This window comes from Hylobates moloch, unplaced genomic scaffold (assembly GCF_009828535.3).
Source record: "Hylobates moloch isolate HMO894 unplaced genomic scaffold, HMol_V3 SCAFFOLD_3, whole genome shotgun sequence".
NCBI lineage: Eukaryota > Metazoa > Chordata > Mammalia > Primates > Hylobatidae > Hylobates > Hylobates moloch.
The window spans coordinates 129847351-129857439 of NW_026652278.1; positions in this window are offsets into that span (position 1 = coordinate 129847351).

Sequence of the window (10089 nt, forward strand, 5' to 3'; positions counted from 1 at the left end):
GTTTATTGAGAGTTTTTAGCATGAAGCGGTGTTGAATTTTACCAAAGGCCTTTTCTTCATGTATTGAAATAATCATGTGGTTTTTGTCATTGGTTCCGTTTATGTGATGGATTATGTTTATTGATTTGCGTATGTTAAACCAGCCTTGTACCCCAGGGATGTAGCCAACTTGATCGTGGTGAATAAGATTTTTAGTGTGCTGCTGGATTTGGATTGCCAGTATTTTATTGAGAATTTTTGCATCGATGTTCATCAGGGATATTGGCCTAACATTTTCTTTTTTTGTTGTGTCTCTGCCAGGTTTTGGTATCAGGATGATGCTGGCCTCGTAAAATGAGTTAGGGAGGAGTCCCTCTTTTTCTATTGTTTGGAATAGTTACAGAGGGAATGGTACCAGCTCCTCTTTGTACCTCTAATAGAATTCAGCTGTGAATCCGTCTGGTCCTGGGTTTTTTTTTTTTTTTTTTTTTTTTTGGTTGGTAGGCTATTAATTACTGCCTCAATTTCAGAACTTGTTACTGGTCTATTCAGGGATTCGACTTCTTCCTGGTTTAGTCTTGGAAGGGTGTGTGTTTCTTCTAGATTTTCTAGTTTATTTGCCTAGAGGTTTTTATAGCATTCTCTGACAGTAGTTTGTATTTCCATGGGATCAGTGGTGATATCCCCTTTATCACTTTTTGTTGTATCTATTTGATTCTTCTCTCTTTTCTTCATTAGTCTGGCTAGCAGTCTATTTATTTTGTTAATCTTTTCAAAAAAAAAAACAACTCCTGGATTGATGGATTTTTTGAAGGGTTTTTTTTCTGTCTCTATCTCCTTCAGTTCTGCTCTGATCTTAGTTGTTTCTTGTCTTCTGCTAGCTTTTGAATTTGTTTGCTCTTGCTTCTCTAGTTATTTTAATTGTGATGTTAGCGTGTCAATTTTAGATCTTTTCTGCTTTCTCCTGTGAGTATTTAGTGCTATAAATTTCCCTCTAAACACTCCTTTAGCTGTGTCTCAGAGATTCTGGTACGTTGTGTCTTTGTTCTCATTGGTTTCAAAGAACTTATTTATTTCTGCCTTAATTTTGTTATTTACTCAGTAGTCATTCAGGAGCAGGTTGTTCAGTTTCCATGCAGTTGTGCAGTTTTGAGTGAGTTCCTTAGTCCTGAGTTCTAATTTTATTGCACTGTGGTCTAGAGACTGTTTGTTATGATTTCCATTCTTTTGCATTTGCTGAGGAGTGTTTTACTTCCAATTATGTGGTCAGTTTTAGAATAACTGCGATGTGGTGCTGAGAAGAATGTATATTCTGTTGATTTGGGGTGGAGAGTTCTGTAGATGTCTATTAGGTCTGCTTGGTCCAGAGCTGAGTTCAAGTCCTGAATATGCTTGTTAATTTTCTGTCTTGTTGATCTATCTAATATGGACAGTGGGGTGTTAAAGTCTCCCACTATTATTGTGTGGGAGTCTAAGTCTCTTTGTAGGTCTGTAAGAACTTGTTTTATGAATCTGGGTCCTCCTGTATTGGATATATATATTTAAGATAGTTAGCTCTTCTTGTTGCATTGATCCCTTTACCATTATATAATGCCCTTCTTTGTCTTTTTTGCTCTTTGTTGGTTTAAAGTCTGTTTTATCAGAGACTAGCATTGCAACCCCTGATTTTTTTTTCTTTCCATTTGCTTGGTAAATCCTCCTCCATCCCTTTATTTTGAGCCTATGTGTGTCTTTGCATGTGAGATGGGTCTCCTGAATACAGCACACTGATAGGTCTTGACTCTTTACCCAATTTGCCAGTCTGTGTCTTTTAATTGGGGCATTTAGCCCATTGACATTTAAGGTTAATATTGTTATGCTTGAATTTGATCCTGTCATTATGATGCTAGCTGGTTGTTTTGCCTGTTAGTTAATGTAGTTTCTTCGTAGTATTGATGTTCTTTACAATTTGGTATGTTTTTGCAGTGGCTGGTACTGGTTGTTCCTTTTCATGTTTAGTGCTTCCTTCAGGAGCTCTTGTAAGGCAGGCCTGGTGGTGACAAAATTCCCAGCATTTTCTTGTCTGTAAAGGATTTTATTTCTTCTTCACTTATGAAGCTTAGTTTGGCTGGATATGAAATTCTGGGTTGAAAATTCTTTTCTTTAAGAATGTTGAATATTGGCCCCCCACTCTCTTCTGGCTTGTAGGGTTTCTGCTGAGAGATCCGCTGTTAGCCTGATGGGCTTCCTTTGTGGGTAACCTGACCTTTGTCTCTGGCTGCCCTTAACATTTTTTCTTTCATTTCAACCTTGGTGAATCTGACAATTATGTGTCTTAGGGTTGATCTTCCCAAGTAGTATCTTTACGGTGTTCTCTGTATTTCCTGAATTTGAATGTTGGCCTGTCTTGCTAGGTTGGGGAAGTTCTCCTGGATAATATCCTAAAGTGTGTTTTCCAACTTGGTTCCATTCTCCCCATCACTTTCAGGTACACCAATCAAACGTAGGTTTGGTCTTTTCACATAGTCCCATATTTCTTGGAGGCTTTGTTTGTTCCTTTTCTTTCTTTTTTCTCTAATCTTGTCTTCACATTTTATTTCATTAAGTTGATCTTCAATCTCTGATATCCTTTCTTCCGCTCGATCAATTTGGCTGTTGATACTTGTGTATGCTTCACGAAGTTCTTGTACTGTGTTTTTCAGCTCCATCAGGTCATTTATGTTCTTCTCTAAACTGGTTATTATAGTTAGCAGTTCCTGTAACCTTTTATCAAGGTTCTTCACTTCCTTGCATTGCATTAAAACGTGCTCCTTTAGCTCAGAGGTGTTTGTTACTACCCACCTTCTGAAGCTCACTTCTGTCAATTCATCATCTCCTTCTCCATCCAGTTTTGTTCCCTTGTTGGTAAGGAGTTGTGATCCTTTGGAGGAGAAGAGGCATTCTGGCAACCAGGATTTTCTAGGCTATTGCTTGATTCAGGAGAATATTCTCCCTGTTTTTCTGTGTTTGAAGTATAACATGTACTCAAGCAGCTAATGGATCTGTTTCTGGCCATAATGCCATCTTTGGAATGCAAACCTTGCAGAGTATGCATCAGACTGACCATTGCTTCCCTGCTACTCTTGATCTTGCTTCATACTGATATATTCTTCCAGAAAGAGCAAAGGCATGAGGGCTAAACAATCCAGCAGAGATTAAGTGAGAACATTTCTTAAATTCTGTTTTTCTTTAGGTAATTAACTGCAGCCTCTCTAAGGCTGCAGAATCATTCACTCACATATTAATATCACATGCATATATATCATTTTGAACCTCTCTAGGCACGTCTAGGGGATAAAAGAGTAAGCAAGACAAAGCCTACAACTTCATGGAACCTACACTGTAGGGGAGATAGACAATAAAGAAACCAAAATTGTCTGTGTACCTGTCGTGCAGTCTTGTGTAATCATAAGTATTGTGGAAAAATAAGCCTGAGTAAAGGGATCAAGATGAAGGGACTGTGCACACCCACAGTAGGTTCATTTGAGAATGTAATCTAGAATAAAGACCTATATGAATCAGGGAAGTGGTCCTTACAGAGGAAATAACATGTCCAAAAGTCCTAATGGAAATGGAAAATTAGTATTTTTGAGAAACACAAAGAGCCAGTGTGATAGAGCCTAAAGCGAGAGTAGCAGGAAATGAAATCTTGTGAACAGAAAGAGGCCAGATCTAATGGATTCTGAAAAGCCATAGTAAGAAGCTGTGTTTTTGTTCTGAGTGAGCTGCTGCAGGATTTTGAATAGAAAAATGACTTACATAGGCTGGTTTACATTTTACTCAGCTAACTCTGTAACTCTCAACTTGGAGGAAAAGTCTTGTGGGTACCATCAGAAGCAGAGAATGTCTTTCTCTAAAATGGAAAGAAGAAATGGTTAGGAAAAGGGAATCAAGAGCTCTAATTTGAACATGTTAAATTTGAACGTCCTCTTTAGACACCAAGTGGAGATGTTGAGGAGAGAGTTTGGCATAAAAGTCTGGAGTCCAGATGAAAAGAAAGGGTGGGAGCTGTAAATTCCAGAACCACCAAAAAATAGACGATATTTAAAGCTATGGTACTTAACGAACTTCCCTAGGAAGAAAGCGTAGAAAAAGAAGAGAAAGCACCCCAAAATCTTTAGATCAGGGAGAAGAGGAGCCAGCAAAAAAGAATGGAAAGGCACAATTGCTGTAGGAATAAAACAAGGGACCAATAGAATTGCCCAAGCCAGTAAAACAAAATATGCTTCCAGAGGGTGGAAACGTACAACAGGATTCAGTGCTACTGATACGTCAAGGAAGATTAAGACTGAGAAATGTTCACAAGATTTGGCAAGAGGAGAATCATTGGTAACTTTGATAAGAAGGATTTCAGTGATGTGTTGAGGATGAAAGCCGTAGTAGAATGGGCCAAGGAATGACTATTAAATCATTCTTCCAAGGAAATCCCACCCGAAAGGGGATGTGACATCTGGTCTGGAGTAAAGGATTTTGTCAAGGAAGATTTTAGAATGTCTTTGGATGTTGGTAGAAATGATTGGATAGGGAAGGAGAAAATAATGTCAGAGAAAGAGAACACAATTGCAGGAGCAAAGTCCTTGAGCAGGCAAGAAGGATGGGATCCAGCATATAAATGTGGAGTTGGGCTTCAAAAGAAACAGGGTTTTTCATGCATTATAACAAAAGAAAAGGCCAAGTATATGGATAGAGGTACAGGTGGACTCATAGTGGTAGGAAATAGCAGAAATTATCTTGTGTTTGTCTTTATTCTCTCAGTGAAATGAAACAAGACCATCAATTAGATGTGAAGGGAAAGGGTGTCAGATGCTGGAGGAGTAAGAGAAGATGAGAAGCAGTGTCCCAGAGGGTGCTGGACTGAGCTGGCCAGGGAACACTAACAGCTGTCCAGGCAGGGCAAACTGCCCACTTGAGATTTATGGTCAGAAGCTAGATGATCCTCTGACTTTCATTGTTTCAGCAATGATAATAGATGGGAAATTTGGATATAATCTTTATATTCTAAGAAGACTTTGTAAGTTTATTTTAAACTGGGGGGGTAAAAATAGAATAGAAATCATGTTATAATAGGCAACTATGCATGAATGGAAAGATGTTTAAAACCAAACTTTGTAACCTAACTTTAAAATAATAATAATGATCTTTATTCTCATTTCCCTCTATACATGAATTTGCCCCATATAAGATTAAAGGGCCATTTTCTTTGATTTAAAGAGTACTGTACCATCAAGGGATATACTTCTAATCTCTGCCACTAGAACACTGTAAGATCCTAAGCAATTATTTAATCTCACTGCAGCAGATAGTAGGTTAGCACCTCATTGTCTCGTTTGCCTTTCTCTCAGAAAGAACTCTCAACTCCTTAGCTGAGCAGATGGCTCCAAGAATCAAGACTACATTTCCCAACTTCTTTTGCAGCTAGGTGCACCCATGGAACTAAATTTGGACCAATGAGACATAAAAAAATGTGGTATGAGACAGTTTCTAGAAAACTTCCTTTAAGAACGTGACAGATTCTCCTTATCTACTTTTTAATATCTTCCTCCACACAATGGCTAGAGTTCTAGTCATCATCCTGGACCGTCCTAAAAATGGCAAAACAGTTAGCTAGATAGAGTATGAGTCACTAACAGTTTTCTAGAAGCCACATCAACCCTGGAATACAAACCTTCAGCCTTCAATAATGTGAGAGAGAATGCTATCTCTATTAAGCCAACTGAACTGAATCATGATTGATATGCTTAGTCTCAAGTCTTAGTTTTCCCTTCCTTAAACTAAAGCTATTGTCAAGTTTTCTGTGCAAATGTAAAATTATCATTTACAATGCCATTTCTGTTTCAGAGATCAAAGTGGAATCTAGCTTCAATCCTATGTTTAATGCCCTCCTGAAATCTATTTAGTGTTGCCAAGGAAGGTGATACCCAGAGTTTTAAGTCCTCTCTTCACGTGTATATCTCCACAGAGTTAATGATCATAATGTTTGATCTCTAAGGTTCAACAACACAGTTCTGACTCTGGACTTGGTTTGACATTTAGCACAAAGAGGCATTGTGGGGTATTTTCTATGAGCTACTGGAACACCCTCCGCCGAACAGTTCCACTAGTTTGACTCCTGTATTGTCCTATGTAGAAAACAAAAATTGAAAATAATACCTCTTGTGAAAATTTACTACCAAAATCATCCTTTCTTTAGCCATTCTGAATAAAATGATCAGTATCTGCCCATAAAGTTTATTAACTAAGGAAGGATGCCTTTATTTTTAGTTCTAAAATGCTATCACAAAAAGTACAAAAGGAAACATGCCAGATGAAAACAATTATTAAAAACAAGTTTGGTAAAAGCTATATCTTTAGGAAATAAAATATTGAACTTACATTATTTGGATAATTTGTAAGTAACTGTGTAAAAATGTTTTCCACATTGCTGGACTAGAACCCTTTCCCTATCATTTATTAAAAGTTTCCCTGGATTTTCAGGCAATTTAGAGAAATGTAACTTGCAGGACAAAACACTTATATAGTGTTTTAACAAAATTTCTCTTTTTGCACACTACACAAATAATACTGAGCCAAGAGAAACTTTCGTAAAAGCCAGCATGGAAGTCTCTGTATTTTTTTTTAAATCTCTCTCTGGATTTAATGCCCTCGTGAAGCTTGAATGGAATATATGCATGTCACAGCATGGCAGAGGGATAATATATTTCCCCCTGCTTCACTGAGCATGAGTTGTGTATCTTGCCATCTTGAGAGTCCACAGTGCAGCACATTTATCCCTATTAGAAAAGCTCGGTCTAATAATATATGGATGCTGCAGCCATTTATGACAAATATATAAAATCATAACCTTATATATTCTGGAGATGGATGCATATACATTGAATCTATTAACTATGCATTGACAGATTTTTGTTAAAACTAGGTTTTTGGCTGGGCACGGTGGCTCACGCTTGTAATCCCAGCACTTTGGGAGGCCCAGGCGGGCGGATCATGAGGTCAGGAGATCAAGACCATGATGAAACCCTGTCTCTACTAAAAATACAAAAAAAAAAAAAAAAAATTAGCCGGGCGTGGTGGCGGGTGCCTGTAGTCCCAGCTACTCGGAGAGGCTGAGGCAGGAGAATGGCGTGAACCCGGGAGGTGGAGCTTGCAGTGAGCCGAGATTGTGCCACTGCACTCCAGCCTGGGCGACAGAGCGAGACTCCGTCCCCCCGCCAAAAAAAAAAAAAACTAGGTTTTCAACCTCAAAGACTAAAAGGGCAAATATATTGATTATATTTGTGTATTTATGTAGCCTCAAACTTTAATTTCAAGACAGAAAAAAAGAGCAGTGCCACTGTTGCCACTTTGGCCATACTTGGATTCACTTTGCCCATCCTGAGCACACAGCTATTCAGGTCAGGGCATATGTTTATAAATACTGTTTGATTAATTTTGATAAGACATTCAGCTTCTTCTCATCTCATTTTAGAAATGAAGGTCACAGCAATGAAAGAGTACATTTGTAAAAGTGACCCAAAAATAAGCAAATATTTATGGTTCAAATCCCGACATTTTCTAATTATATAACCTTGGGCAAATTTACTTAACCCAAGTCTCAATTTGCTCACCTGTAAAACGGGGATGATAATCATACCTAACTAATAGGATTATATGTAAAGTGTTTAGCATGTCATTGGGACTCAATAAATGTTGGCTATTTTCATCATGACTAGTCCCTCAGAACCCTCGCCAGTAGACCAGTGGGAAAAAGTGAGCATAATCTGTGAAAGAGGGTAGGTAGGAGAGCGATCATTACCTGTGCTCTCCAGTTACTCTTATCTGCTCGCAAGGGGTATAATGTGATGCTGTCTCTAAACACACCTGAGAAAAGCACAAGATCCTGAGAACAGCACAAAGGCCTGATAATCCCTACAGAAGTCTTGTTTTAAACAGACTTAAACCATACACTCCAAAATTTAGGTCTGCATCTGTATCTAATTAGTACACAGAAAAACAAACAACCTTACAACCAAGAGAAAAATGGCCAGGGGTCACTTGAAGAGAGCAATAGGGTTAGATTTTTTTTTCCCCTCTATAGAATTTGCATCTTTCCCATCTCAGATTTAGCATTTCTTGGAAAAAATTGTGCAAAAATATTAAACTAGTTGATCTTTGTGTTGATAAGGCTATACATTCATTCCTCAAATTTTTTGGCTTTGAGAGTCCAAAGCCACAACAGTGAAAAATAATGTTTCACACCATTTTCCATAAAGTTAAGGATTCAAATACCTTGCCAGTGTTAAAATCTCATATTTGTAATATACCTATTTCTCTAATTAACACAGCACAGTCATTAATATACTGTATTATGTTAGGAAGTCATAATTGCAGCCAAGCAGAAAATAATTACCATCTATCAGCCTTTATGTTTTACAAAAGCAAAATTATTTTTCCTTTGTTATAGAACTTCCCCAGGACAAATAATAGTTTTACAGTGGCAACACTTTCATTTCATGACCCAACTGCCAAATGTCTCTATAAAACTGTCGTATATTCTTCTGAGCTCAACTCACATGCAGCTGTTTCAATTTTAAAATCTAATCAAAGAGCAAATCTTTCTCATTCCATTGTGAACAGCTGGTAATAACAATAGTGAAAAATATAGGGTCTCTTTCAAATGTGTCTCCATGTGAAAACAAGTTATTTCATACATCTCTCAGGTCAGATCTAGAAAACAATTCCTTGAAATTAATTCATGTCAGCAAACCTGTAATGAACACCCACTCTAACGTGCACTGTTGGACAATGTGCTCTTGGAGGTACACAGCACATGCCCTCAGGCAGCTTACAGATCACTGGAAAACAAGACAAGTAAGGGGCACAAAGGGTTACAAATAACTGTAACACAAAGGCAGAATAAGATAAAGGCCTGAAAGAAAGATAAACATTGTTACAAGGTTCAGAGGCAGGACAATTCAAGATCATTTAATTAGATAGATTGGTATCATTGAATGCAATGTAAGGTTGGTAGCACTTCATCCAGCAAAGGGCTGGGCATTCCTGGCAATGGACACAACATTATCAAAGATCCTAATGCAAGAAAGCACATGATGTTTTGGGGTCAGCAAGTAGTCCACTGTGCTTGAGTCAAGAATGGCCTCATGTAATGGACTTCTGTTGTTACTGCTATCCAGGATTCATTTATTTAACTTCTAGGAACAGTCATATTTTTCTCACCATCCTTCTCCCTTCAGTGGTTCATAGGGTCTGAATGACCCTATTTTGCTCCAAAGAGAGAAATGAGATTTTCATAGTACACTTAATTGCAATGACTGATGGAGGAGTGGGTAGGTAGCTTAATCTGACCAATCAGCATTATTAGAGCTAATAGACAAGACCATTGCTATTGTCTTCTGCTAATGAACAAGGAAGTCTGTGACTCCCGGATCTGCTGGCAATCATTTTGTAATGATAATGGGACCAACAATGAAGCAGACCCAGAGATGGCAAGAGAGAGGTCAGATCCTTCTACTGTAACTGCAGATAGGTGTGTCTGGCATGGATGCTTCAAGGGCATTTCAAACTCGATGTGTCCCAAAGCAAACTCTTTATCTCCCCATTATAATTCCCTTACCCATCCACCAAAACAAATTATTTTGTGTTCTCTACATTTGTCAGTGGTGTTACCATACACCCAATTATCCAAATTAAAAAGTTGAGAGTCAGCCACAATTCCTCCTGCTCTGTAAATTCTACATTAGTCTGGATCGCCAACCCCTGAGGAGTCCATCTTAGTACTAACTTTCCATTCTCCTCTCCATCCCTACACTCCTGCCTTCACGTCTCCCCAGAGGCCTCTGAGTCTGGAGATTAAGAATTTAATCTCTGCTGTCAGATAAATTAGGATTCACATTCCTACTTTGGTCCTTATTAATTCCAGGATCTTTAACAAGTTCCTTAATATCTCTAACCTCAGTTTGCTCTTCTGTAAAATGGGGATAGTAATTATTCCTACCTGACAGTGTTGCAATTAGGATTATGTAAAATTATATGTAAAAAGCTTAGAAGAGCACGTGACACAGAGTAAGCAACCATAAGTACTATTATTCTTATTCT